At 47.9% G+C, this 25,697-nt stretch overlaps 1 protein-coding gene across 1 annotated transcript in view; it reads right to left on the reverse strand.

Moving 5' to 3' along the window:
• The window catches only part of SPOCK1 (SPARC (osteonectin), cwcv and kazal like domains proteoglycan 1), a 509,861-nt gene that overhangs the window by 335,087 nt on the left and 149,077 nt on the right, over positions 1–25,697 (reverse strand). The gene's annotated exons all lie outside the window — the stretch shown is intronic.

Consider the following 25,697-nt stretch of genomic DNA (forward strand, 5'->3'; position numbering starts at 1 on the left):
GGCCGGGTAAGCGGGCGATGTGGCACCAAGACCCGTGTAGAAAGTAAGGTCTCTGCTCTGGAGGACCTAAGTGACACGTGCCAAAGTGTTTCCAAACTAGCAACTGCCATGCAAATAGAAGGTGATCTTATATAGGTACATAGAGCTGCTGAGAAAATCCATCTGTGACACGTTTAAATCACAGTCCAAGGCAGAATGTGCTAAGTGCAAACTCAGTGTCATAAAGAACAGGCACTACCAAAACAAGGGCGAATGAGGACGGGAGAGCAAGCGAGGTGCCCCAGGGAAGCCAGCCCGTAAAAGGAGCACAGACTCAGAGATGCCAACAGCAGGAGGAGCTCGGGGGTGGCCCCTCCCCCACCTGCGTCAGTGATGAGCCCTGAGATGCTGGCACAAAGGGCAGATCTCTGGGCCTCACCCCGACCTACTCACGGAAGCTCTGGGGGAATGTACATTTCATCACATCCCTGGCCATCACCCAGTGAAATGTAAGCCCACCAGGCAAAAGGGCCTGACGACACCCCCACTGTGGTTGTAGGGCTGTAATGTGGGAGACCTTAAAATAAAGGGAATAAAAAGTCAGAAATGTATGTTAGGGCTGCACAGTGGTGGGGGCGGTGGGGTGGGGGGCGGTGGCACGCTCTGAATCTCAGATTTTAGAGCTGGGTCCAGATTCTGTAGGTATAGGACTTGGAAGCAAAGGAGTGACCTGGTAAATGTAGTATTCCAAAAAGCACAACACACAGCTCAGGAGGGATGAAGACAGCCGAGTGAGAACAGAGGGAGACTCGGGAAGCCACAGAAGCCTCCAGCCAGACACTGGGCCAGCACCTCCCACCCCCTTTCTCCTGGTGGCCACCAGTGAGACCAAGCACAGACATCAAGGAGAAGATGCTGGCGCCTCCTTCACAGGCACCCGCTCTGGACATCCCAGCAAGACCAAGCCTGAGGACACGCCGACAAAGGAAACACACAGGATCTCGAGGCGCGTGTGAGAAAATCTCACTTGCGGGCCAAGAGAGTAAGAGATCCTTCAGAATTCAAGTGCTCAAACACTAGTATTGGCAGGGATGTGCAGTACGCCAGCCGCCCAAGTTCCTGGAAACAAATAAATAGTAACTGTAATCCGGTCAAAGCCGAGAACCTGCTTTTTTGGGGGGAAAGCTGGCACATGCATGTTGCATCTATAAATACACAGAGATCTCAGTGAATGCTAGATGTAAGTGTGATATTTTCTAAACAAGTCGCGTCTGTTTGTTGGGAGATGAATCTCAATGCCCTCTATGATTCAAGAAACAAAGAAAGAAACCAGTAGTGGGAAGATATATAAACATCACATCCAAAGCATCATTATTAAACGTGCAGTGGGTAGTTTCTCTCCTGATGAGGCTGATTTAAAGAGGTCCCGTTAGAGCCCAGGAGACCCCACCCTTCAGGGGTCTCTGCCAAGGGAGCCATCCTGCTCCCACTCTCTCCCCATGTCTATGTGACTCTCACATTTTGAGTTATGCAAAATTCAGTCTTCACAAGAGTACACAGATTCTGTGAGATAGACTGGTCTCAGACCAATGTCAATGCACAATTTGGACTCAAAAATTATAAGGTATAGAAGCATCCAAACAACTTTCTTATCTGCTGGGGTAAATAGAATATAAGTGACTTTTAAAAGGCTTCCCTCTTTGAAATGCACAAACGAGGCTCCAGCCAAAAGAAATTAGATCCTCTCTCCTTGTCCAGGAGGAGACAGGCTGTAAACATTCCAGAAAGATTTGGGGGGGGGGGGCATACTTTAGGCTCCCCATAAGAAAATAGATGGTTTGAGGAAGGTCTCTCCAGTTAGCTGAGAACAAAGAGAGAGAGCAAAAATGCTGAAATTCTCAGCTCATGGGAGAATTCTGTCACGGAACCAGGTCCCTGTGCTTCGTGTCCTGTTGCCCCACATTCTCTCCCGAGCAGACAATGCTTTTCTGGCCCTCCTGGTTTCAAAGATAACCTTCATGGTGAAAATCAATAGCAGTAACTCAGTCCTTGGTTCAGAATAAAGCAAAACCCTGGCCCTAAGATGAGGTCCCCTGTCAAGGTCAACGGGATGCTGACACAAAAACCTCATTTTCTCCTGACAATCACGTTAACATTTGTAATCGTTGCCCTCTCGGCACTTAGGCAAGAATCCAACCCAGGGCTGGAGACAGATACCAGGGCAGTCCTGCCTTCCTCGGGAGAGTGAGGTGTCTCCAATACTCAGACCACAGAGCCCATTTAAACCCAGAACTCGTACGAGGCCGGAACTTCACTGCTACTTCCGAGGGGGCTCCCTCAGGGGCGAAGCTCCCATCGTGATGCTCGGGGAAAGAAGTCTGATGCAAAAGACGCCACGCAGTAGGATCCCATTTATGTGCCATGTTCCAAAAGGCACATTTACAGAGACAGAGGGACCAGGGGTGAAAGGGGACTTGGGGACCATGAGGGAGGACAGAGACGTCCTCAAACTGGACTGAGGTGATGGATGCACAAGTCCAAAATTTTACTACAACCTCCTGAACTGCACACTTAAAACGGGCTAACGTTGGGGCGCCTGGGTGGCTCAGTCTGTTGAGCAGCCGACTTCAGCTCAGTCATGATCTCCTAGTTTGTGAGTTTGAGCCCTGCCATCGGGCTCTGTGCTGATAGCTCAGAGCCTGGAGCCTGCTTCAGATTCTGTGTCTCCTTCTCTCTCTGGCCTTCGACTGCTCGTGCTCTGTCTCTCTCTCTCTCGCTCTCAAAATTAAAAAATGAACATTAAAAAAATGTTTTTAATGGGCTAATGTTATGATATTCAATTATACCTCAGTAAAACCTTAAAAAGCACATTCACTAATTAATGGAATGAGAACATGTTAAAATAAAAAAGACAGAGAGTACCAGATATGAAATCAGAGGCTCCTAATTTAAATATACTTGCTGGCACGCACAACCATGAGAATAATAAGGTAAACATACCACACAGTCTACAGTGACTATTTTCTATATCATTAGATTATGGGAGATACTGTTTCTTCATACTTTCTGGATGTTCTGAATTTGGATCCTCAAGGTGCACTGCTTTGGTGGTTAAGAAACACCAACTGCTATTCAGTAACCCCTCCATTAAGTAATTGTATGCGGCTGCAAGAGTTCATAGGAGTGTTTCAGGAGATTCCGCTCCTGGCCACAGAGATTGAGCAGATTCTTAATTCCCTGGCTGTTGCGGAAATTCAAGGACCTAAAAGAGTTAAGGCTTCTCTTTTCAAATGAGTACCTCCCTCCTCAGTGGGTCCTCCGTGGGTGTTCCCGGGAGGGGGTGAGCACAGGGAAAGCAAACATTAATTGTCACACATTGCACACGCATTCACCGGCTCCCTGTTAATACACTGGAACAAATTTCAATGTGTTCAATTCAATTAAACATGGACGAGAGAAGCTGGAATGACATTAACAAGCACAAGCCCTGAGGTGCCCATCCCCAACCCCGGACACAGCCTATTTGTACAAATGCCTTTTCTCCCTCATGAGAAGCGTTCTTTATTTTCTTGGAATACTTACAGCCTTACTGTAACAGAGGATTTACTGGCCCCAACTAATGATTTCCTATCCTTCGGAATTAATATCACACACTGGATATTGAGGTACTTTGCTGATACAGAAGTTTCTAAAACAATAAATACTTTGTACCATGCTAACACAGGAGTTTCTTCACCATAGGTGGTAAGCTTGAGGACAAGGTCAGCTGAGGCCATTCCTACAATTTGCTGGTTTGAAGCATCCTAAACTGAGGCAAATAGTATGTTTCCTTGACATGGCCTAGTAGGAAATCTGGATGGTGGGATGGATCCTCAGTCTGCCAGCATTTTTCCAAGAACTTCCCCTCTGCCTGTCAGGGGATGTGCCCTGCAGTCTGGTTTGCAATACAGAAACCCACTATCCCTTCTCAGATCACAGCTGCTGGGGCTACGGGCAGACCTCTGATCCAACTATCTTCTTTCCTGACATTACAACTACAAGTAGCAAGACTATTGCTTTCCACTGGTCCTTGGAAATAGGAATCCTATGCTCTCCAGGACTCTGGGGCCGCCATTTCCCAGCAATGCACCTGGTGAAGCAGGTGAAGCAGTTAAAGTAGGTTAGGAGAGAGCAGGGTAATACAGAGAACACAGGTGTAAGAGACTGAGAGTGGCCTTCTGGATCCCTAGTTGTGAATAGTCCCTGTGAGGGTTTCTCTCAAGGTGCATAAACCACCCTTTGCACCTCCTGATTATTCCTTCTTTTGGCTTGAACTAAGCCTGAGTTTTTGTGACTCACATCCAAAGGAGACTTCAATAAAGAAGCTGCAAAACATATGCTTCTCTGACAACAGAAAATACTTCTCTGGGCTCTCCACCCAGAACATTAGCATATGGATAGCCAGAGGAATACAAGGCTTACCTTCCCAGAACTAGAGGCCAAGAGACATTCAAGTCCAAGTTCCTAAGGAAAGGGCTCCCATGGCAAGTATCCAGGCTAGAAGCTCAGTGGGGCCTCCCGAGGGATCGAGTCACTCAAGGGATCAGAGTGAGAGCTCCCCCAAAGACAGGGACTAGCGACAGTGTCTGCCTTGCCTATCGCTTTTTCCATACACCTACAAAGAACAGTGTCTGGAGCTTAGTGGCGACTCAGTTAGTACCCAATGAATTAACTAATAGATGCCTACATTCTTAGCGTCAGCTTTTTGCACAAGTCGATTGCACAAACAAGTTTAACAGTTTCCATATACCAAGGTAGAAGTAGGAAAGTACAAGGTGTGTCCAGGGAGCAGGGAAAAGGCCCATGGGTGGAAACACCAAGCCATTTGCAGAGCTACAGGTTACAACTGTAAGACAGAAAGCCTTGAGTATCAAGCTTAAGAACTATCCTGAGAGTAGTCCTGTCTGCGGGCAAGCCCACACCACAGCTAACACTGCTGTGGACCAACCCACATTCCCTGTGCACTCCCTTCATCTGCTTTGTCACTTTACCTTCTAAGTATTCCTATTTACCCCTAAGATTTTATAGCAGCACTCCTTTCTGCATCAGATACCATGGAAATTCTAAACGTGTTAACCCTATGTTCTTGGACTCTCCAGCCTCCTCCTCCTCCTCCTCCTCGGACATTCTGACCACAAGCACCTAATCGCTCAAGTTACAAAAGCAGAGATAATCCATCAGCTTCAACAAACATCCAACTAAAAGCAGAGAACAACTGTCGGCTCACACAAAGACCAAGGATTCAAGGCTCTTCATTCTTACTTCAGTATGCTGATACCCACACGTATCTAATGTACTTAGGTGCTCATACACACACACACACACACACACACACACACACACACACAGAATCCAGATGATAAGTGCATTGAATTCTGGCCCTCCTGAATGAAGACACTTCTGCTTCTTGTGTCCAGCAAGAAACATTGATAAATACCCAATTATCTTTCAAATAAGTATGCCTACAGGAGAGAGTAAAAGATTCAGCGGCAAGAGGAGTGGCCAAGAGACCAAAGTAATTTCTCACTGTAACCTTCCCACCAGTACCTAAAACAACTATGTGACTTTGCAAGGCATTTCATCTCCCAGAGTCTATTTCTCCATCTGTAAACTAGGACTAATAATACTCTTTTAGACTGTAATTCCAAAGATTCAGTCAAAGAAGACATATCAAACTGTGTAGCAGTGCCTGCCAAATGGTAAGAACTCAACAAACACCTACCTACTTCTGGAATATGACCAGAAGTGCACACAACCCCTCCTCCAGCGGCACACATAATCCCAGAGCGTAGTCAGTGACTGGAGGGCTCAAAGAGAACTGGCAGGACAGGAAGTCAACAGTGTTTACATCATGGCCACCAGCATCCATCTCCCTTTGTATGGGTTCCCTTGGGAAAGGAGTTCTCCACATTTAGTTCTTAGCTTTGGGCGAGACTCCACCCTGCCCCAGGATGGAGCATGTGACCCAAACCTAAGCCCATCAATGCACTACATTTTCCTGGCCATGGTGACCAGTTTGTGGATGGAAAAATCGTGCAATTGGAGCCCATGATACGCAATGAGGTATTTGCCAGGATGGATGGAAGACATTTTCTACTAAATGTAAAAGTGTGAGGTTATAAGCCCAGAGCTGATGCGCCCACCACTACCACCCCCCCCAATCCCCGCCATGGAGGATACCACCTGCCTGAGAACAGACCCAGTGCACAGAGGAGAACATGGCTCAAAGATGGAGAGTAGGAACCCAGGCCCCAATTACCTCTACAAGAGCCTACATCAAGGTAAATCTGAAGCCAGAACTATCGCTTGAATTCTTGATTTAGTCTTCAAGTTCTTTTTTTTTTATTATTCCTTCAATCAATTTGAAATCAAAGCCATGCCTCATGACACTAGCACAGTCCTTACCACTACACTGAGTAAGAGCGTTTGGAGCTGGTTATGGTGGGGAGTGAACAGAGGTTGTCCAGATGATGCTTGGTGAGCTCAGATTCACTTTGGACTATGGGTCAGATGCCCTAAAGAAGCAGCCAGACCTGACCAATGGCAAATCCACAAGCCCTGGGACGTGTGCTCCTAACCTAAAAGCGACACTCTAATCTGCACACCTGAGGTCTGCCCGCGGGGTCCAGACTGGGTTTGATGTGCAGACTGCCCCTGCCCAAGACAGCTTCTGACCTCCTATGTGTCCCATTCTTCCAGGGGGGAGGTACTATGACATTGACAAGGATCACATTCTCTGCAGCACACAGTGTGGGAGGTCCTCGTAAACTCTACCCACTACTTTAAAGGAAACAAAACAAAACAAAACAAAAAAAAACACTGGGTTAAAACACAGGTAGGAGAAGGTGGCCAGTTAAGGGACTCGGGATCTCCAGCTGTCTTCACTGAAGGAGATCCTGATCCTGGGTTGTTACAAGACAAAGGAACTTGGGAACACTGGGATGATAATGCTCTCCTCCACCACACATTTGCAATAGGTCGTTATTTGGACAAGACGGCTACCTGAACTCTTGATGACCCCTCCTGGCTGCTGCCGACAGCCACCCCCAAAAGGGTCCTTACCAAGAGGCAATGCAGGAGAGTGGTTAGTGCCACACTCTGGAGGCAGACCAGCACCGCATTCCTGACTCTGCGATTTCCTACCTCTCTGAAGCTTGGGTGTGGCACCTGGAAACTAAGGCTAATAATACTACGCTCTTACAAGGTTTGTTGTGAGGATGGAAGGATGAGGAACTTACTTGCTGGGTGGGTAGGAGCTCTTAGTTCAATGTGTAAGACTGAGGCCAGAGCAGCTGAGCGACTTCCTAAGGTCCCAGTGCTAATAACTGCAGGATTTGGGGCTTGCGTCCAGGTCTGCCAACAGAGCCTTTGCCCTGGTCACCCCTCTTCATATGCACAAGGCTGGCCCTCTGGCGCCCCATGACTGACAGTCAGTGCGCACGACCGTACTTGTGATGCCCCCTGAACTGTCTCTACTCAGGCACCTGCCGGGACATGCAGGCTGCGGTGTCCTTGAGGGGGACGACTTCAAGTGTTACGTTCTGCACCAAGTTGGCAGAAACTTTATGCTCCAGGAGGCAAGGTCTGAGAGATAAGAAGCAAGGCCTATCTTCTCCTAAAGTGTGTGTTTGCGTGGGGTGCCTTGCAGCCATGTTATAAATGTAGCTGTGTTTTAAGGTGTGCTCAGAATCAACAAACCAGTTGCCGGAGCCTTTACTCTTCATAAGTGTCAAGATGCCCCAGCGATCGAACAGGTGTATCACCATACAAAGGAAATTAGGAGGCTGCCAAGGAAGACGGCTTAGGCCTGAGGGATATGATCATCATATCTCAGGCTGGGGAAAAAGTCATCACAAACAAAGAAAAATGAAACGTAGCACTCTGGGTTTTGAGGATACATCTACTAGCACAGAGGACATTTCTGTAAACCACAAGAGCTTTACGGGACTATTAAATTTTTAAACTAACCCTTCTTTTATTCATCTGTTCCACAGGCTTCCATCGAGCCACGAGCTCCTGTCAGCCAAGCACTGGGACAGACCCTCCGATCCCAGCCCGTGAATTGCCAGGCCCGGCCCTCCCGCTGGGAGTGGAGCCAGCTTCTCAGGGGCCCCGCATCCTCTGCCAGGGGCTCAAAACAGGTTTGCCAACACTTCATTTTCACAATGATGTGGTAACACTAATCCTGGGAGAAAATCATTTCACGGAGCAACAATTCTAAAAACTTGTTCCTTCTAATAAGGTGTCTAGGGAAGAAAACAAAAAGCTTTTGTGGCCAAATTAGTTGAGAAGGACTGTTTCTAAAAACTGAAGGCCCAGTTTTAAAACAGGCTTTCTCCCATCCTTCATCTTGCAAACGTGCTTAGCGAGGCAACCCCCGGGAAGCCAGGGCTGCAGTGCATGGGCACACAGGGCTCCCCCCATCCTCAGAGGTAAGCACAAGTTTGTAAAAAATGTATGTGGTCAACTCTTTTTCCATAGAAGAGTCTGAGGGACCAGCGTTTGACTCAAAGCACTCACTGCAGAAACAAGGCCATCGAGGATGATAGCCGACAAAGTTCTAGCATCGCAGGAACATCCAGCATTACTGTATCCCCCCCCCTCACCTGGTATCCCATGTCCCCGATATGCCTGTATTTACTCCTATGTTTCTCTCAGAACAAGAAGTTCTTTCCACAGAAGGAAATAAAATTGAGAATCCAAAAGCCATCGTATTCCTTATGTCACTAAGAATTTTCCTATCTTGGGCACTTCTTTCAACTTGCCCTATAAAGTTGACCACCATGAATAAATTAAAAGTGTAAGTAAAAAATTCATTGAGTGGCCCAGCCAAACTCTATTGTGTCCACTGAGGGTTGCAATAATTGTAATCTCAAAAGGGATTTTCATGACCTCCTTCCCACCCCATCAGGATCAGATAGAGTGGATTTCAGCAAAGACTGGCTGGCAAAAGGGCAGAACAGAGATGGCAGGCACCTGGAAAGAAATGCGAATCCTCGCAGATTATTCACAATGAAGAAACCTGCTAATTTCAGACCAGAAAGAGCAGGATGGAATCACAGCTGCTTGGCTATTCACAGGCAAGGACCTACGGCTGAGGAAGCCATCAGAAAACCTCGCCCCTTGGCAACACCGGACCGTAGAAGTTTCTTTTATCAGCTCTAGCCTCCAAGTTATATGCTCTTTTCATTCCTCCTGGGTTTGTGTTCCACTCTTAGTTCTTACCTGGTCCTCTTGGGAGCACGATATCTATATTCTCCTTTTCCAGCAAAATCTCAGCTCTAGAAATGAGATGAAATTAATTCACACCTAAATGTAATGACTAGCACTGGACGACCGATCTGATGCCGGATCAATTATGAAACCAAAAGAACTGCACCTCTGGAAACAGACTTTTAGGCATCTCAGAGGTGGTGGATAAGTATCTCTGAACAGAAAGGTCTTTGGTTAAGTCCAAGTCCATCATGAAGCTGCCCACCCCCACAAGATCAGAGGAAGCTACTGTAAGAGCACAGCCACCAAGGGGAGGGGTGGGAGGGCAGTCATGCAGGTCAAACTTCAGTGCTCAGGCTGATGCAGAGACTGGCTGTATCCACAGACCTTCAAGAGGAGAGGATGAGTTGAGAAAAGCGAGCAGAAGGAGATCAGAAATTACACGGCATTTCCTCCTCCTGCCCACCCACTGCCGAGGACCTTCTTATCCAGGCCGGCCCACAACAGAAGTTCAAGCTCAGCACTTCCTTTCCACTGTGGAAGAAATGAAGTCTAAAGGGCAGGGGCTTCTGTGGGGTCCCTCAGAGGACTGGGGGTAGAGCCTTACAGAAATACTTTGGGGCCCCCAATGCACTCACTTGCATCTACTCAAACCACCCATCACAGACACCTGGGAGGCCCCAGGCTCTCAGCCCTGGTGGGTGACACAGTAAGACTCACACAGACCCTCTTTAAGGTCAATCCCACCCCAACCTTCTGTTTTTGTTTTTTCTTTTTAGGTTTATACTTATTTTGAAAGAGAGAGAGAGAGGGTGCATGCGTGCACATGCAGGGGAGGAACTGAGAGAGAGAGGGAGAAAGGGAATCCCAAGCAGGCTCCAGGCTAAGCCTGACATGGGGCTGGATGCCATGACCACAAGATCATGACCTGAGCCCAAACCAAGAGTCGGACGCTTAACCAACCAAGCCACCCAGGCAGCTCCCCAACCTTCCATTTGTAGAGAACAGTAAAGTCAATGCCTTTTGCGTCACTCAAGCATTCATCCTGTGACAGGTTTCCCTGGTGTCTGGCAGCTAACGAGACCCTCTGTCCCAGTATGAAAAGACCAGAAGGCTCAGCTACCGGTGCCATCAAGAGGAGTGAGGTGCTCTCCCAGTTAACTCATTCTCCCTGGAGGTGTTAAGTCCAAGTGTTTACCTCTAGGGGTCACAGGTGCACACCAGAGATTACCTCAGCTCTACCTCACAGAACAAACTCAGCAACATTCATTTAGCCGAACTGCTCTACATGGACGCCCAACGCATTTTCTTCCCCGTACCCCGTCTTCTTGGTGATGCCTACAGAGTATGTGTTTCCTATACAGAATTAGATTTCACACAATAAACAGCCCCGTTACATGACTGGACAAGATAACAGAATACAATTATTTCAAAGAATTATTTCCCCATTCCGTCCTCCGAGGCTCCCAGGAACCAGCCGCGTGAAGCTGACACGTGAACCTGAGGACGGTACACGGGTGGCCTCCGTGTGGGTGATCAGATGCCCCAGCCCATGCGTGGGGAGTCATTAATGCCCATGCATCCCTCACAACAGTCCTCCATGACTATTTAAAAATCAAAACAAAAGTCAGAAGGCCAGATGTTTATGCTACTACAAGTCGGAAATCATTTCACATGTGCATTAGTAACCTCCTGTAATGACAGTTGACACGTCTTAGCTTTTAGTGACCCTGTGATACACGCTGTCACTGAAATGGGCTGGGCGTTCACGACACACTTGAGACCAGTGGCGCTTAAGTGGAAGCAATTTTGCCCACCAGGGGACACTGGCAATATCTGGAGACAATTCTCACTGTCACAAATGGGAGGGGGAGGTGCTGATGACGTTTGGTGGGTAGAGGCCAGAGATGCTGCTCAACCCCCCACTCTGCACAGGAGAGCTCCCCACACAAAGTATGTTCCCCACACAGTCCAAAAATTCTATGGCGCCAAGGTTAAGACACCCTGATGTAGAGCAAGTATTTTCGAGTGACAGGGGGCATAAGGTTTACGTGAAGGATTTACTGTAAATGCAAGTTTCTGTATCCCAATCCCCAGAGACTCTGTTTCAGCTGGAGTGGGAGTTTGCTTTACGTATGTACGTACGTATGTATGGTTGTATGTTTGTATGTATTTCACACAAAGACCTCTAGCCCACCCAGCTGGTTTTGAGATTTTCTGCAAACCGCAGCCATGCAATTCCAGAAGCTGCCACCGGGTAGCACTGCTGTTAGCTTGGGTAACAAACACCTCCTAGGAAGTTCTCAGGCAGAGCTCTGCGCGACCGCATATGCTGCATTTGCCCACAAAAACCTAACCACGGTTAAGTAGCAGTATGGACTGAATACAGAAACTGAATAAATCCACATAATATAGTGTAACATTTTAAAGGAATGTAAATACCATACACTGGGGACACCCTAACAAATACTCACCTCTGCCTAATTTAACTTATACTCAATCTTTTAGAACCAAGTGACTTCAGAGCTGTAAGGACTAAAGGCAACTAATCCCAGAGCCTCATCTGAACCAACAACGACACAGAGCTAGTCTCTAGAGTTTGTTATTTGCCAGGCTGTGCCCACCCGCAGTCCCAGATGTCAGCACTTCAGGGAAGAGAGCTCTTGCCCTGATGAGCTCTTCCCATTTAAGGGTTGTACATGTCTGCCCCTAAAGCACATCCCCAGCTGCCTGAACCTCTTGCACTAAATTTCCCACAGCGGTGGACACTACCTAGATCCCAGAGCCCAAAGTTATCCAAACTTGCTTTGTCCAGAGAATCACCTGGGGTTTGGTAGAAACACAGACCCTCGCCCTGGAGAATCGTTTGCAGTAAGTCTCAAGCAGAGCTGAGAATCTACTTGAGCAAACACTAGGCTAGGTAGTTCTTCAGCTCCGGTTCCATTCCAAACTTTTCCACAACGTGGTCCCTATGAGAACCAAATGGGCACCATTCTAGATCAGTCAGCTCCTCTGAGGGCTGGATATGGGAATGTGTATTTTAACAACGTCCGGGATGATTCTTTCACACATTAAAGTTGAGAACCCTTGGGGCACCTGGGTGGCTCTGTCCATTAAGCATCTGGACTCTTGATATCACTTCAGAGCATGATCTCACTGCGTCATTGGATCAAGCCTTGTGCCAGGCTCCACACAGAGCACAGGGCCTGCTTGGGATTCTCTCCTCTCCCTCCATCTCTCTCTCTCTCTCTCTCTCTCTCTCTGCCCCTCTACCCACTTATGCATGCTCTCTCTCAAAATAAATAAATAAACTTTTTCAAAACTTGAGAACCCTCGCACTCTATATGAAAACAACTTAGAACATCATGCCATTCCTTGTCTTAGGGAAGCATCAGCTCTAACAAAGGTGAGGGGGTTCCTAGATAAATAGGAATGTATCAGCATTTGTTGCAAGCACTTCACCAGACACTCGGGGCATCTTGCTTGTTAGCATTTATCTCTGCCTCATCTGGTTCTCACAAACCTGCCATTTTATCACTTTTTTAGAAACAGACTTGGAGGGGTAAGGAGCTGCCCAAGGCCCTGGGGCTAGAGAGTGGCAGAGCCAGGATGCAAACTCAAGTCTGTCCCATGCAAAGCCTCTTTCTTCATTCAGACAGGCAAGGGGCAATTTTAATAAGGCCTGGATTTCCCTTCTTCCATCAAATTCTTTTTGGCTTCCTCTCTCAGGAGGACAGCAAAACAACCCCCCACCCCCACCCCTCCAAAGAGCGAGAAGCCCAGGGAGGCTGGGAGCTTGCATTTCCCTGCAGTCTCCTCCTGCCCTGGGATCCAGTTACCCAACAGCCTGAGCCACAGAGCCTGCAGAAACGCTTACCCCTCCTCGCTCAGCCTCTCCCTCCACAGTCCTCCTCCTGAATGGCTAATTCAAATGGACAGAATTTATTTGACTCTACTCTGCATTGTTTGACCCCCACCTGCTTCCAGCTTCAACTCCCAAGTCAAAAGGCAGAAAGTCAGAGCAGGGAGGAGAGAAAGACGGAGATAATCAGCCCTTGATTAACACTGAGCTGTGAACGCACCACCTTTTCTAATGCTGCACGGAGGACTGTCGGGAGGAATGCAGATGAGACATTATGAACATGCCGCCCGCACTGTAAAGTGCCATACAGACAGGAGTTATCATTCGCTAATGCGAAAGAAAAATAAACAGGGAAACACAGCTTTTGCAGCCAGTTCTCTTCCGAGAAACACCTTCTGCGACTGAAGAAGGCCAAGTTCTCGTAAACACTGGGTCTCCACTCAACAAGAGGTCTCCAGAGAGCACTGAGTGCCGGGCTCTGTGCTGGGCACTGTACTGAAAACAAAACTGTGCAAAGCATGGCCTGGTGGTCAAAATGCCGATGAGCTGGGAAAGAGGGAAAAAGAGAAATGCCCCAACCCCGTGCAGCATGTGCCTACTGGGACGGACAGTCTACAGGAGGTGAGAGTCAGAAGAGGTACCCAGACCTCCCCCTGGCTGTTCCCTGGACTCTGCCCTCCCCACATTCAGGTCCTTCCAGTTCTGCCTCCCAACCTGTCTCAAACACATCTACTCAGGCCCATTGTACTGTCTTAACTCAGTCCAAGCACAGCAGCTGTTGCCTAGATAGTGCTCAGCTCTGCCCTGTACCAATCCATCCCCCATGCTGTAGTGAAAGTGATTTTGCTACAATCCATCATGTTTTTAAATCCAATCCTATTTAAATGCCTCAGTGGTTCCTTGCAACTCTCTGGGGAAAGGTCAAAGTCCTTGCGGGGGGGGGGGGGGGTTCTAGGGCCCTCCTTCAGTTCATGACTGATCTTCTCTCTACCTCCTGTTGAGCTCCAGCCATAAAGACCATCCTTCTTCTGGTGGGCTGTAATCCCTTCCTTCAGGTGTTAATAGGCACACACGGTTACCTGAGACCTGAGAGAGCAGACACACACACACCCCTCGCCGTCTCTGCCCGCTTTGTAATGTGCTTCTTTATCCTTCTGATTTCAGCTGAAACCACCTCTTCCTTCCCCTGAGCCCCTCCCATTCTAGCACGGGCATGACCTGCTCTGTCCTCTCGGAGTGATCTACAGGTGAGCATTTTCACACCCTATTATAACCAAGTCGCACGAGTATTTCTTCACAGGAAGAGGCATCACCTGGTGATCGTGTTAAAACTGTCTCAGTGAGTGCGGAGTGGGGCCTATGATGCTGTCTTGCCAACCAGCTCCCAACTGATGCTCATGTCTGCGGGGCTGTGGACCACAATGGGGTCACGATGGGCCAGGGCCGTGCTTCCCCAGCACTAAGCACAAACCTAGCACATGTAGGCATTCAATAAATGTCTACGGGATGAATAAATGAGGGCAGTGAGGATGAAGTTAGACACGGAAGGATTTGGGGTTAGGTACTACTTTCATCGAGGCCTCAGGAGATAGGGACACTGAAAAGGTCCACAAAATTAACACTGTCCCCTGCAGATGAGACCTTCCTGACGAATATGTAAGTATCCACTTATAAAGCCGGCTATTTGCCTGAATTCAATCCACAGAGCAAGTGCAAGACCAAAATAGAACATCTGAACTTGGGTGATTTTTGTGCCCTTTACCAAAGCTAAACAAATTGCTACTGCTGCAATCTCAGACAGGGGGCCATAGCGCCTGGGCTGAACTGTGAATTATTAATGTGAAAGATTTGCATGTGCTTTTTATGATTATGGCCGACTTTGATGTCTTTGTGCCCTGCTTAGGGCTTCCACACACAACTATAATTTCTTTACCAAGAGGAAAAAAAGAAAGAAACAATTTGCATAGGACAAGTATAGGAAATGCGTTGAAGTCATTTCAATATAAAATGAAACGGCAACAATTATATCAGTCCTCTGTTGCCAAGGGTAATCTGGATGCTCTGAAAGGATGGAACGCAGGGGACTTGTTGAAATCACCATCATGAGAAAAGGAGCACAACATCTCTTTGGAAGCCTGACTCTTCATTCTGCAGACCAGTGATTTCAATAACACAGAACGGGCAAAAATGGAGGCAAGCATTTGCAACAACCTCAATCACCAGCTACAAATCAATACAGCTCTAAAACGGCCCTCCTCGTCCTCAGCCTTCCAAAGAGCTGGGTCCGACTTGCACGATTCCTTACAAAGATCACATTGTGTAACTCGACACACTGATTCGAATTGTACACAATGAAGAAGAAACCGGTGAAAAGAGAACTTTTAGGTAACTCTCCCAAGTCAAAATCGATATTTCTCTGAAGAACAGAAAGGAAGGCATGCTGCTGAGATCTTATTTACATACATGGGGCTCTCAATACAGGCCTGCCCCTTGGCTGAAAGAAGACATCAATAGTTTCTCTCAGGAAACCCGCAGTACAGAGGGATGGGACACAGATAAAAGATGTTCAGGGTTTGTAGCTCTTTTTAATTCCAGTTCTGCACATCCTCGGGGTAATCTCTATCCTCGCCACAAGACCTGCAATATTTGAGGGCATCTATTTAAGTAGTCGATAGTACTGAGGGCTGGTTTCATACCGGCCCAGTCTGGGGGGGCCAAGAATTCAGGTTTCTGGCTTGGGCAAGTGGAGAGATGAGGGAGCCATTCATGGAGACCAAGACTCTAGCAGGAGGAACAAGTTGGTAGGGAGCACGGTGTAGGAGAGTATGTTTGTGTGTCCCAGGGATGCTGCAACACACAACCACAGACTGGGCAGCTGCAACAATGGAAACGTCCTGCCTCACACTTACAGAACTACAAGTCCAAGATGAAGGACTGGCGGTGTTCGTTCCTTACCAGAACTGCGAGGGAAAATGTGTTCCAGGCCTCTCTCCTAGCCTCCCGCGGTTTGCCAGCAATTCTGGCATTCCTTGGCTTGGAGAAGAATCACCCCAATCCCCACCTTCATTTTCACATGGTGTTCTCTCTGTGTGGCTTCAAACAGTGTTTCCTCTGGGCACGTCTATTTCTCTGGCCAAATTTACTCTTTCATAAGGACACCAGTCACCTCAGATTAGGGCCCCACTCTAATGATCTCATTTTACCTTGATTACCTCTAGGAAGACCCTCTTTGCAAATCAGGTTCCATTCTTCGGTAGGAGGGGCTAGGAATTCAACACATCTTTTGTGAGAGACAGGACGCATCCTCTAACAGCGAAGCACGGGAAGACGTCAAGGCCAGTCGTCGCCATGTTAAGGGTGAACTAGCTGCACATGCGTGGGTTCTGAGATCGCCAGACAAATTTGCACAACAGACACAGAGTTGAGAGACGCATGTTTATACGTCTGTAACATATTTATCTGCTAAAAAGGGAACAGGTGAAGACCTAGGTGAAAATGGCGGAAGCCACAGATACGAATGAGAGCACCCAGAGAGAAGTCCTAGTGCTTCGTAGAGAAGGGGTGCTAAGAAGAGAACCTCAGAACATCAGTGCTGCAGAGACAGATGAGCAAAGAGGGGCTCGCAGAGGCCAAAGAAGACCCAAAAGGGCAACATTGCTGAGCCTAGGCCAAGAGTCAGAAGGGACTGGTCACTGCTCCCATTAAGGGATCCCAGTTATCTATCACTCCACAACAAACTACCCAAAACTTAGCGGCTTAAAAACACCTGCCATCTGTCATTTCTCACAGCTCTGTGGCTTGGGATTATCGGCGGGGCTTGGCTAAGTGAGGTTTCTGCACCAGGTGGCATCAACCACAATGACTTGGTGATATTCATCCGGGGGAGGGATCGTCTACAGGGGTCCCAATGCTGCTTCCTTCATGTGTCTGGTGCCTGGGGGCCAGGGAGGGGAAGGTGGCTGGACTCAGCTGCAACTGTCAGACAGGGTGTCCACTCAGGCCTCTCCAGCATGTGGTGTCGGGCAGAGTGGAGGGGCAGGCTCTCTCTGGTCCAAGGCTGTTAATACTTCCGGTCTCAGCAGAAGCAACCTTCGGCTGCAAGAATGACAATGTGGGACGTCTCGCATGAAAAGCAGGAAAAAATGTCATCAAATGTAGAACAGAAAGTATTCTTCCCACAATAAGAAAAACAAAAAAATTCAACTAGATAATCCAAGTAAAACTCTTCAGCCCAGGGTCTGGCAAGTGCTAATCATCCATTATACGGTAGCAATGACTTAATCAGTTCTACAAGGCTTGTTATGAAAAGCAATATATACATCCATTTCCCTCTCCCCAGAGGCATGTTGGCAGCTATTTTTATAAACCAGCATTATCTTACGTCAAGGATAGGTCGGGCATAAAGAGACTAAGTCTGATCATATTCAAAAATGAAAAAGCTTTAAAAGTGGTTAAGACCTAGCTAGCTAGCTAGACAGACCCTTAAAGAAAACCTGCAATGCCAAGTTAACAAGAGGATGGTATAGACTCCTGGAAAAGAAACAGATTTTTTTTAATGTTTATTTTTGAAAGGGGTGCGTTGGGAGAGGGGGACAGAGGATCCGAAGCGGGCTCTGTGCTGACAGCAGTGAGCTCAATGTGGGGCTCGAACCCACAAACCACGAGATCATGATGTGAATAGTCAGACCCCCAACCAACTGAGCCATCCAGGTGCACCGAAACAGGTTTTACCAAGAAAGAGAAATGCTACTGAGGGCACTGGAGGTAAGACATTTAAGTCATTTAGGCACAATGGTTATTCATAGTATCCATGTTACTTAAACATACTGGCTTAAAATGTTAAACAACTCAGTTGCATATTGTATGTTTAAATATAGTTGACCCTATTTTACAGTGTTAAATGTCAAATATTTTTAACAATCAGGAATAAAAATATATAAAACTTGGCATCCAAGTGGATGTGAGAGTACCCCTGCACTAAAAGCATTAAGTGTGATCAGTTGTCAGGCCACGTAGCTGGGACATGAACTTCTTTTACCAATATGCAACTTTCCAGGACTTCCATATGAAGAGTTTATTTCATCCTAGGTCAGAATGGACAATTTCATCAGGATCCAGTTAAGTGCAGGTGGTCAAAATTTCCACCCAGGACTCAGCAGCAGGGTCAGCAGGTAGCTACGTCTGTCCCAGGAAAACAGGTAGAAACACAACCCTGATCCATCAAAGACCAAAGCACTTGAGATGACCCAAGAGTCAGAAGCATCCAGATGAAAACGAGAGTACTGGAGGCATGGGTGCTGGGACATAACAGGATGGCCAGGGAAGGGAGGAAATCTGGGATAGATTCCCACCTCCCAGCAGAGCAGATGGACCACACAGAAAGAGCTAAGTCCAATCACTGACACTGTCACTCATGGGCAGAGGGGCAGAAGCAAGGTTCTTAGCCTCTCAGTCTCCTCAATGATCAAACACAAACACGACGCAGCCTTCTCACTCTGAGGTTGCTCCAGCAGGCTGGTTTCTGGACAGCATCCTCTACAGGACATATTCTCATGGTCATGGGCACGGTGTTATTGTGTTTGATCCCAGTGGTCCTCCTTAAAACCACAATGCCCTTGTCCACCTGGGCCAGAATCCAGCTTGAGAACTATCACATCCTCCATCCTTGAGACGAAGAAACTTCTGCACCTTGCCCTCTGCGCCCCCCAGTTCTGCCTCACTGCCACCACCCTCTTGCAAAAAGGCGTGACATGCTGTGGTGTGAACAGAGAGACAGTTTCAAGTGCTGACCACATCGGACAGCAGGAAGTTCACATACACTGCCACGATCTTACAGAAATAAGACATCTCCCCAACATACCAAACGTCAGCCCCCTTCACATACCCATTAAAGGAGCACCTTTGAACACATAATTTCATCATGTGGATCAGAAGAGCCACACAACCCTGATATAAGTAGGGCACCCCCTAAACCAAAATTATGCAACAGCCGTGGAGAAACATCAAACCTAATTCAGCCTCTCAACAGCCTTACTTTTGAAGGCACAGCTGAGAACCTGAGTAAGAAGCCTGTTTGAGGCTCTGAGAAGAGCTGAAGACCAATTTGCAGCAAGGCCACTTAGACAGACATGATGGGCTGAGGCTCTAGTATCAGAAGAACTTATTGGCTGTGTGACCTGAAGCAAGTCTCCTGACTTCTCTGCGCCTTCTCTCTTCCTCTTGAGTAAAACCCAGCTTGCCACATTGTTGACAAGGTTTGAGAAAAGGTGGGAGAAATATCTGGAATAAGAGCTGATGCACTGAAGACCCCCCCCCCCATTGAATGGCCAACTACTATTATTGCTATTATTATTCCAGTAAATATTTTAATAGACTAGATTTTTTTTCTGCAAGGCACAGAACTAAACTCCATCTAAAAAGAGATCTCTGCGACACTCGTTAAATATCTGATGAGCCTCTAATATAGTCAAATATCATGGGGGAGAAAAACAGATGGAGGTGTGGTTTCTCACCTCAAGGTACTTACGGTATTATGACTACAACATACGCTCCAGCCTTGGACACACGAGATGTAAAGAATTTTCTAAATTTTTCATCAAGTTGTAATACATCTTTTTACGTCTCTAACTGTGGCTTCGACTAAGGGAGAGCCCCCGGAAGGACCAGACTCTGTGTGCACAGAGCTAGGAGAGGGACCAGTACGTTGCACACAAAAGCTCAGCAAGAAGCAAGGGGCAGGAAGGGATGGGATGGGGGAGACATTCAAGAGAGAAATCCCCCAGAAACAGCAGCCTAGTCACAGGCTAAGACACACCGATAGGCTACAGCCAACACCAACTTCTCAGTTCCTGAAAAGGCTAGTGAAACAACTTCTCTAGTTCAAAACAAAGACAGAGGAAAGGAGAGTGGGTGATTTTTCACATGTGGGCTAGAGGGGGTGGGCATTACAGTGACGCGTCTCCATATTCTCTTTCTTCACATCCACACACAAGGATTATTTTCTGTATTTGTGAAAAACCTACAAAGCCGTTTTCTAGCTGATTTCAGAGCCAACGTCTCTGCAGTTCTGGATTTATCACGCACCACCGCAGTTCTGCTCAAGTCAGAGAAGACAAGGCTGACAGAGGACAAACAGAAAAAAAGACAGAACGGCTTTCCCAAAAGGGACACAGGATGTGGACTGAACCCACTGGCTTCTCCCTAGTAAACCAGAAGGCAACCTGATCACCAGGCCTTCCGCTGGCCTCACATCTGCCACGAAAACACCTCAGCAGTTGGGTTCCCTTTACACATGAGAAACAAATGTCTCTGATCAGATAAGGTGGCCCCTTTAACAAACACCAATTATTCAGTCCATTAGAATTCTGTAACTACTGCCAGGTCCTTCCCGGGAAGTACTTTATGACCCGACCAATAGAGACAGGAGAAATGTACAAATCAAAGGTGCCCAGAACACAGCACACTCAGCAAGCACAAGTTCATGACCTAAAACTCCTTCCCAGACAGCAAGCCCAGCAGAGACCAGCAGAGGAGTCCCCTCCTCAGCTCTCTGTCCCAAAGCTCTGTCCCCAGTAGGCCCACCTCCTCCAGGTGGTAAGGCCCCAGCCTCTCTCCACAGATGCCTGCTGGTCTCTCCAGCACCACGTGGCAAGGCTGAACACCACATCCTCCCTGCCTGCCCCTATCACCAGCCTGACTTAGCACCTATTAAAGGTGCCGTTAGGGGCCGTTCTGAGGATCCCCCAAATCACCTGCGCTGTTCAAAAAGCCTCAAGGACGCCACCTCCAAGAAGCTCCTGCATCAACCCTCTTCTTTGCCTTCGCACATCTTCGTCCAAGTTCGGACCTCTAAGACCTCTCAAATTGGATCCCCTGACTCCAGCATGTCCTCCTCTCCCCAGGGCGTCCCCACCCTGAGGCCGAGGTGCTGCAGGAAATCCAGGGGCTGGCTCTCCACTCGTCATGATAGACCCCCGGGGTCCTGGCCTCTACCTATCTGGTCCTACACTTCTGTCCCTACACCCTCCACTCCGGCCCAAAGCACCCACAATCCCAGCCTGGACTCCCGCCCGTGCAAGGCCCTGCCCGAACCAGTGCTCCCCACCCTGCTCCCCAAGGGCCACCAGGAGGTGGGCCTCGCTTGTGCCACCTAACTCCGTGCTCTGCTCCCCTCCCCGACCCCCAACTCTAAGCTCCCTGGAGGGAGGGCTAACTCTTACTGGCGTCCGCGCATGCCTCTCACGGTGCAGAGTTTTATAGACTACAGGTTTTCAATCAGTACTTGCTGAACATACTGTCTAATCAATCAATATAGCATAATATTTAGGGCAAAGGCCTCAGCAGCAACTGCAGATATCAGGTACTTTGTCTGTTGACAGCTCTATTTTGTGTCTCTACCACCAGAAGTTATCCTTCCTGAGAAGAGAGTCCTGTCTGCCTGGTCCCCACTGTACCCCAGCATGCAGGACAGGATTTGGCCCCTAGGAGGCCCTTAGTGGATATTTTGTTAAGTGAAAGATGTTTGTTTTCTTTCTTTTTTTTTTTTAAATGCTTATTTATTTCAAGAGAAAGAGAGCACAAGTGGGGGGAGGGGCAGGGAGAGAGAATCCCAAGCAGGCCCCGTGCTCAGCACAGAGCCCAACGCGGGGCTCAATCCCACAGCTGCAAGCTCACAACCTGAGCCAAAATCAAGAGTCAGTCTCCTAAGTGACTGAGCCACCGAGGCATACCAAATGATCCGCTTTCAAATCTCAGCTCTGCCACTTACTAACTGCGTCACTTTGAGTAAACGACTCACTCTCTACACCCTTGTCCTCACCCCCACCTCTGTAAAATGTGAGAACGGTCCAGGATCATCCTAAAAGGCATCACAGGACGTCAATAAAGCAGTTCAGGACAAGGGCTCGGTGTGTGGCTGGACAAAGGGAACGTCCGTGGTGACCATCCGGGAGATGGGCTGGAATCGTCTGTGTTCCCACCACACCTCTTTCACCCTCCAGTTTGCTTTAAAGATCTGGTCTGTTCAGGGTACCTTTTAGTGCTTAGGACTGTGCCCCCAACACCCTCCACACTCCCTCTCTGGAGGCATCCCCTGTCCCCATGTCCCGTCTCCTTCCCTCAGCTCAGGTCACACCCCACCCTCAGGTGGGGTTCCATACACCTCCCTCATGGAGGGTCTGGAACACAACAGGCCGAAAGGACCACAGGCCGGGCTCCGGGACCTCGTCCACCTAGAACGCATCCTGCCAGCGTGTTTTCCTCCTGGGAGAGCTGCAAGCCCAAGGACAGTTCTTCCACTGTGACTCTGTCCCCCCCTCCCCTGTGGGAGGGAAGCTGCGGATTGCCGAGACCACGTCTAGGGAGCCTGCGCTGGCGTGGCCTCAGCTCACCCAAGTCAAAGCGCCCCAAGGTCTGGGGCCTCCTCCCACCTGCTCTACCTTATCGGCGCACACGGACGAGGCCACCCACTCCATTCCCATCTCAGTAATACTAACTCAGCCCCAATTTAGCTTTTCACATCTACCACCACACAGTCCACCTATTAACTAAGGTAAACTGCCAGCCGAGGTCAATTTATAATTTAAATCTGCACTGCATAATGCATAAGATACCTTGTTATAAATTATTCACCCACAAATTGCCATCTGGACGTTTGGGGAACTTGGGGGGACATTTAAAAGAGAAGCGGGCATTTGCCCAGCATCATGTCAGAAAGCAAGGAGCGCTGGCTTCGTTGTTGTCGCTGCTGTTTTATTTGCCAAGAACCTGAGCAGATGGATTCCATTGCCCTCCTGCTAAAACTGCTGGCGAGCTGAGCTGCGTGGTTTCCAGCCCGGGGGCAGGGATGGGGGGGGTTGGGGGGCACTCAGCCCAGTCCCTCTCCCGCCGCAGGGTCCTGCGCTATGCTGCACTTTCACCACAGCTACAGGGCACATGTATTACAGGAGTCCGTTTTATCCCCCAACAACACAAAGGCAAACATCATCTACTGCTGACCTAGTAATTAGCAAACACTGTGCTCTCTTCTCAAATTGATACAAAGAACCGATTTTCGTTCACCTGCAGCTCAATCTTCCTGATGGGAATGCCCCCCCTAAAAAGGGAATAAGAGCTTATACTGCAACCTATTCATCGAGTTTCGCATGTGACAAGTACACACATCTTTCTCTTAGGCCACTGGGCTGAATCCATCCTTTCGATTCATCATAATCGAACATCTATTGCTATATCGAGGTACTGCACTATTTGCTGCGGACACAGAGATGAAGAGAACACACTCTCTGCTATGAGGGCGTTCACAGACCACAGGGGAGGTACTCATGCAAACAAACCTCTACAAAACAAATTAGCCCTGATGCCCACTTTGTTCTAGGCACAGTGTGAGGAGATGAGAATTGTGTGTGACGACTCTGTGTTCAAGGTCAGTGGGGATGGAAAAGTGTCTGTGATCGGTTCTGCTTGTGGAGGAAGAGAGCCAATGAAGGTTGCACAAAGAGATATCCTGAGCTGGGTCTTGCGGGAAGAGTAGGAATTTGCCAGGCACACGGGGAGAAGCTGCATTCTCAGAAGAGGGACCCACATATGCAAAGGTTCCGGTCACACAACTGCACGCGCATGGCAAATGGATTAGCATACATAAATGCATGAAAGGGCAGGAGCAACCCTAAGGGGGCGCTAGCTACGGGCTAGTCTGCCTCATCTATGACTCACGATTCTCCCAGAATCTTCGTGAAGTTGGAAGGAAATGGGATTTCTTTCACTCTTTCGTAAGAGAATACTGAGAACCCTTGTCATCCCTTGTCCTCATCCTCTGTTAATAAGTCACCCTCCAGCAGAATAAACCATGAGGACGCCAAGGTGCCATTCTGTTTGCACAGTTCTTCCCGGGAACCAAGAAATCATGGCCAGATTCACCTCATCCTGAGATGCAAATGAGGGAAAAAAAGGAAGAGAAACTTGGCCTTCCGTTAAGGCCTCCGGAGCCCCATTTCCTTCCTGAGGACTGGACCAGTCACTGCAAATCCTCACGGGTTTTCTATGCACAAGTCAGAGACCAACAAGTAATGAAATGAAGCTGTCCAGCAGGAGAGGACAGGGCGAAGGGGCTTTGTGTCCATGAGAGACATCACAGGGCAATGACTGAGGAAGACCAGTCATGCTCTCGAGGCAAGTATCTCTTTACGTTCCTTCATGCCTACCCGGTGTGCCGGGATGAGGAGATGTGTTCAGGTCAAGTACAGCCAACATCACTGCACGAGTGACAGAAGGGACCCAGGTATACCTAGGGCATCGCTCTTCTGCCCTTCATCTATACAACACGTTTATTTAGCACTGTTCACTTTCACCTAACAAAGTAGATAGACAGATACACAGGGAGGTAGACAGGTAGGTGGGTGGGTGGAGAGATGGCCTTCACTGCCAATAGTACCTCCCCAGGCAGTCCTAACTTTCTACCAGCCGCGGTAAGAAATGGAATCTGTCCAGCAGGTCTTCCGTTGTCTCCTTCAAAACTTCAGTGCTCCAGGTGGTTGTGTATTTAAGAGAAATTTTCTGTTGGTTTTTTAATAAACCGTGTATATAAGGGTTTGCTATTCTTTGGCTAAACCCTTTCTGAGACCGTGTTCAAACAGATTAAACGCTCAGAACTGTGAAGGGTTTTTCTGTGCCTCCTGGACAAAATTTCAAGACTTACATGATCAAATCAAGAATCCAGATATCCTGAACTCCAATTTAATAGGCACTTTCAGATGGCACTGGAAGTATGAGCTCATCACAAAGCCTACAGTATGGGAGAACGGAAGGCAGCATCTTTAAAGCATCGTTTCTGGGATGAAGGCTAAAAATTGTCTATCACAGCCAGTTAGCCTCAAAAGAAGCCCAAATAAAGCAAGCCCACTCAAGGGCCAGTGGTGTAAGACCTATATTAGAAGCGATCTTTTAAGTGGCCCATCCTTAGGAAACACAAATTCTCCCTCTAACTGGGATATAAGAATAAAACCCTGGGTTACTTTCCAGTAATGTTACCGTACCTTAGAAAGCAAACTAGGGGGCGAACTGGAAATTTACATTTGGACAATACTCTCAGCGATGTGTAAGATACTTTTCTGACATTTCATCATCAGGACAAAAGCTGCCCCCCAGACAGAGAATAACATACAGGTGTGCGTCTTCACAGATACCTCCATCTCTGATTAAAGACCATGAAGGGTGACCCAGAGCATACGAAACCAATTAAGAGTGTTAACATACAGAATTTTGAACTTATATTCAGAGTTAATATACAGAATTTGGGATCAAAATTAGCTATTACATCGACAGAAATTATAGCTTCCATTTATTGAGTACCTACTGTGTACCAGGCAATAGGTCAAGGACATGTTCTCGCTAGCGTAATGTGAGAGCAAACCCTACAGGGTAGTGGTAACTCCTACTTTGCACAGATGAAGGTGAGGAAATGCAAATTTTGTTACTTCCTACAGGTCTTCATTAATGGAAACTCATTTTTTTTTTTTAATAAAACACTGCATTCCACACTAAGGAGCAAATATAGTCAGCATTTTTATACGCTTGCCCAACTGAGATAAAAAGCCAAAAAGAAATACAT

The sequence above is a fragment of the Panthera uncia genome (genome assembly GCF_023721935.1).
Source record: "Panthera uncia isolate 11264 chromosome A1 unlocalized genomic scaffold, Puncia_PCG_1.0 HiC_scaffold_17, whole genome shotgun sequence".
NCBI lineage: Eukaryota > Metazoa > Chordata > Mammalia > Carnivora > Felidae > Panthera > Panthera uncia.